We start from the raw sequence: 5,118 nt of genomic DNA, 5'->3' as shown, positions 1-5,118 counted from the left end.
GAATGTATATTTTGTGGATTTCGGGTACAGAGTTCTGTAGATGTCTATCAGGTTGGCTTAGTCCAGATATGAGTTCAAGTCCTGGATTTCCTTGTTAATTTTCTGGCTCATTTATCTGTCTAATATTGACAGTGGAGTGTTAAAGTCTCCCACTATTATTGTGTGGGAGTCAAAGTTTCTTTGTAGGTCATTAAGAACTCGCTTTATTTATCTGGATGCTCCTTTATTGGGTGCATATATATTTAGGATTGTTACTTCTTGTTGCATTGATCCTTTTATCATTATGTAATGCCCTTCTTTGCCTCTTTTGATCTTTGTTGGTTTAAAGTCTATTTTATCAGAGACTATGATTTCAACTCCTGCTTTTTTTTTTTTTTTTTTTCTCCATTTGCTTGGTAAAACTTCCTCCATCCCTTTATTTTGAGCCTGTGTGTGTCCGCATGTAAGATGGGTTTCCTGGATACAGCACACTGAAGGGTCTTGACTTTTTATCCAATTTACCAGTCTGTGTCTTTTGATTGGGGCACTTAGCCCATTTACATTTAGGGTTAATATTGTTATGTGTGAATTTGATCCTGCCATTTTGATGCTAGCTGGTTGTTTTACCCATTAGTTGATGCAGTTTCTCCATTGTGTTGATGCTCTTTACTATTTGGTATGTTTTTGGAGTTAATGGTACTGGTTGTTCCTTTCTATGTTTAGTGCTTCTTTCAGGAGCTCTTGTAAGGCAGGCCTGGTGGTGACAAAATCTCTGAGCAATTGCTTGTTTGTAAAGGATTTTATTTCTCCTTCACTTATGAAGCTTTGTTTGGCTGGATATGAAATTCTGGGTTGAAAGTTTTCTTTAAGGATGTTGAATATTGGCCCCCATTCTCTTCTGGCTTGTAGGGTTTCTGCAGAGAGATTCACTGTGAGTCTGATGGGCTTCCCTTTGTGGGTAACCCGACCTTTCTCTCTGACTGCCCTTAGCATTTTTTCCTTCATTTCAACCCTGGTGAATCTGATGATTATGTGCCTTGGGGTTGCTCTCTTGAGGAATATCTTTGTGGTGTTCTCTGTATTTCCTGGACTTGAATGGTGGCCTGCCTTGCTAGGTTAGGGAAGTTCTCCTGGATAATATCCTGAAGAGTGTTTTCCAGCTTGGATTCATTCTCTCTGTCACATTCAGGTATATATATCAAATGTAGATTAGGTCTTTTCACACAATCCCATGTTTCCTGTAGGCATTGTTCATTTCTTTTCACTCTTTTTTCTCTATTCTTGCCTTCTTGTTTTATTTCATTGTGTTGATCTTCAATCTCTCCTATCTTTTCTTCTGCTTGTTCGATTCGGTGATTGAAACGTGTATGCTTTGCCAAGTTCTCGTGTTGTGTTTTTTGGCTCCATGAGGTTTTTTATATTCTTCTTTAAGCTGTTTATTCTCATTAGCATTCAGTCAAACCTTTTTTCAAGGTTCTTAGTTTCTTTGCATTGGGTTAGAACATGTTCTTTTAGCTCAGAGATGTTTGTTATTTCCCACCTTCTGAAGCCTGTTTCTGTCAATTCATTAGACTCATTCTCCATCCAACTTTGTTGCCTTGCTAATGAGGAGTTGTGATCCCTTGGAGGAGGAGAGGCATTCTGGTTTTGGGTGTTTTCATCCTTTTTTCAGTGGTTTCTTCCCATCTTTATGGATTTATCTACCTGTGGTCTTTGTAGTTGGTGTCTTTTGGATGGGGTCTCTGAGTGGATGTTCTTTTTGTTGATGTTGAAGTTATTTCTTTCTGTTTTGTAGTTTTCCTTCTGACAGTCAGACCCCTCTGCTGTAGGACTGCTGGAGGTCCACTCCAGATCCTGCTTGCCTGGGATCACCTGTAGTGGCTGCAGAACAGTAAGGGTTTCTGCCAGTTTCTTCTTCTGTTGCCTTTGTCTCAGAAGGATACCCACTCAATGTCAGCCTGAGCTCTCCTATATGAGGTATCTCTTTGGATATAAGGGATTCAGGTAGCTGCTTGAGGAGACTGCCTGACCCTTATAGGAACTCAAGTGCTAATCTGTGAGCTCCATTGTTACATTCAGAGCTGCTGGGCAGGTACGTTTAAGTCTGCTACAATGGAATTCATAACCACCTGTTTTCCCAGGTGCTCTGTCCTGGGAAGGTGGGGCTTTATTTTTAAGTTCCTGATGTGCTGCTGCCTTTTTACAGAGATGTCATGCTCAGCAAGGAGGTAGCCTTGTCACAGTCTGCCAGAAGAGGCATTGCTGAGCTGCCATGGGCTCTGCTCAGCTGCTGTGTGAACTTCCTTGCAGTTTTGTTTATAGAGGTATAGTTAGAACTGCCTCAGTAATGACGGTCTGCCTTAGCAATGGTGGACTGCCTTCGTAATGGTGGACTGCCTCGGTAATGGCAGACTGTCTTGGTAGTGGTGGGCTGCCTCAGTAACGGCGGACGCCTTTCCCCCAAAGAGCTGGACTGTCCCAGGTCCAGTTGCACTCACTGCAAAACTCAGTCCAGAGCATTTCAGATTGCTGGTCTTTTTGGCTGTGGGACCCGCTAAGCCAGATCACCTGGCTCCCTGTTCCAGCCCCCTTTTTTCAGTTGAATGGGCAGCTCTTTCTCCCAGGTATCCCAGGCACCAGTTGAAACAGCTGCCCAGATTTGTGTGAGTTTTTGTGCAGAAACCCACTGTGCCAGCTGAAACAGCCATGCTGGAAACTTGTGGTACTTTTCAGCCCAGGAATCTCCTGGTCTGTGGGCAGTAATAACTCATTTGGAAATGCGGTGACCACTCACCCTCTGTGTTGTTCTCACTGAGAATTGTACTCCAGAGCTGTTCCTATTCAGCAATCTTGGATGAATGGATTCTTTCAGTTAATCCTTACAACTTTATGATGGAGGAATGATCATTATTCTCATTCTGTAAGTAAGGAAAGTAGGTGTAAGCTAATTATCCAAGTTCTCAGTAAGTTAGTGGCAGAGGCAGGACATGATCTGTGAATGTCTGACTCCAGAGTCTGTACTCAAGTTCTGCACCACACTGATAGTGCTTGGCAGTGGTCAGGTCAGAGACAGAGGAGGGAAATGAAAGGTTCTGCAAGCAAGCTGTCTGACACATGCATAAGGACCTAGAAGAAACCCCATTATTCAGAAAATCTTGCAATGTTTCACAAAGGGCTGGGATCCTTATTAGCTGATAGGGACTAGTCTGTGACATATGGATGGTAGCAGTGTCTGTGACTCCACCCCCAATTTGTGGCCTGAAGAGTTGTAAGCCATATGTGTACAATTAAGTGGCTTATCATAGTGGGTAGATTCTGTCAGTGCCATCTGATTCTTCTGTTGTCTTCATTAAAACCCAAGTAAAACAACACTTTCTAGGGCTTCTGCTGAACAGAGTGGACTCTGGGTGTTTGCTGACTGAATTCTACCTGCTCAACTACTTTGCTTTTGTTTTTTTTAGATATTTTTTAGTCTCCAAATTTGTTATTTATCAGGAGAGACTGGAATACAAAATATAATTGAGTCACATGATCATCATCATGGAAATGGCTTTAAGAGAAAACTGGTTAGATGAATATTATTACTTCCCATTTTCAACCAGAAAATAGTTGCCACTGGTAAACTGAGAGCCAGGAGTCTGTCAAGAATGCTCAAAGTATGTTATATAATACAACATGCCTGCTCACAGAGGGAAAAAATCCTAGGAAATAACTTATGATTACTTCTTGATTTCATCATACAAAACAAGCACAAAAGCACCACCCATTCCTCTGAGAACATTGGACCATACACCCTTGAAAAAAGCTTTGCCTGCTTCATCATGAGCAGTCTTCCTCCAGCAGTCAAGTGTGCCTGTGTACATGATGTCAGTTCCTTTGAGCTGTGACTGCATCATCATGAGGCAGCAAGCAGTGTCAAATGGATAGAAAGTCAACCCAACAACAGCAGTGATGGACTGTGCGATCATCCAGTTGATGACAATGTGAGTGCTCTTGGAATCTGGAAGCATTCCCTTTACAGCGTCATAGATATAGATGTTGACAGCTTGGTAGATGACAATAGTCTGCACAGACACGTTAAAGCCTTGATATAAGCCCTTAATCCCATCAGGTTTGTAGAGCTTAACCAGGCAGTCATTGAGACCCCTGAATTCCCTTTCAACTCCAGGTTTACCCACATCAGCTGCTAGACTGGTATTGGCAAAACCAAGAGGGTACATAAAACACAAGGATGTGGCCCCAGTGGCACCATCTGATGCCAGATTCCCTGCAAAGTAGCACCAAAGCTGGGTCCTATTGTCCACACCACCCAGGAAGTTCTGCTTGTATTTATCTTTGAAGGCAAAGTTGAGAGCCTGGGTGGGGAATTATCCAATGACATTGGCCAGGTTACCATGCCAGAAGAACAGGACTCCCTGTCCTTGAGAATACGGACCACGCAGTCTATAATGCCCTTGTATTGCTTGTCTGCAGTGATTTGCTTGCTGGCATGCTGCACCTGCAGCAGCAGCTTGACCCCCTCAATGGGTACCACTGCCATCTTGGGGATGGCTGCAGTGACATTATCTGCCAGGAAGTCCTCTGCGAAGGACACAGCAGTACCTGTCATATTGAAAGGAAAGAGGAGGCAGGTGGCTAAGGGATGGGACTGGGCCAGGAACTGGCTTTGACTCCGGTGCTGTAGGGCCTGTCTTACTTTTTTGCAGCATGGGTCTAGGTTCAAATCCTAACTCTACCACAGAAGCTCTGCAACCCCAGGCAAGCTAGCTGACCTCCCTGAACCTCACTTTTTTTTCATCTATAAAAAGATGAACATTCTTAACTCACAGGAATGAAGAGTAAATTAAAATATTTAGCAAAGTCCTGGCAAAGCTTAAATACTCAATGAACAGCAACTACTTTAGTTTTCACAAAGCCCTTATCTCTTCCTAAATCATTAATTCATAAATTCGTTAATTATTTTTACTTAAGTCTCTTTGACAAACTTCTCAAACTTCTGTGCTTTTGCTTTGTGTACACTTATCCTGACAGAAACACTGACAAATAGAGGATATGTGTATATGTTCTTAGACCTGGGCTCACTTTCCCTGGAAGAGCAATGTCTGGAAGATGCCAACCCACTTGGTACAGTTTGCTTTC

At 42.8% G+C, this 5,118-nt stretch overlaps 1 pseudogene; it reads right to left on the bottom strand.

Moving 5' to 3' along the window:
- Nucleotides 1-3,637: 3,637 nt before the first annotated feature.
- Nucleotides 3,638-4,588, bottom strand: LOC116566171 (annotated as a pseudogene).
- Nucleotides 4,589-5,118: the final 530 nt, after the last annotated feature.

The sequence above is a fragment of the Sapajus apella genome, unplaced genomic scaffold (genome assembly GCF_009761245.1).
Source record: "Sapajus apella isolate SASKATOON/1434 unplaced genomic scaffold, GSC_monkey_1.0 scaffold42, whole genome shotgun sequence".
In the NCBI taxonomy this organism is placed as follows: domain Eukaryota; kingdom Metazoa; phylum Chordata; class Mammalia; order Primates; family Cebidae; genus Sapajus; species Sapajus apella.
The sequence above is the reverse complement of the archived record's forward strand: the minus strand, read 5'-3'. Positions and strand labels throughout refer to the sequence as shown.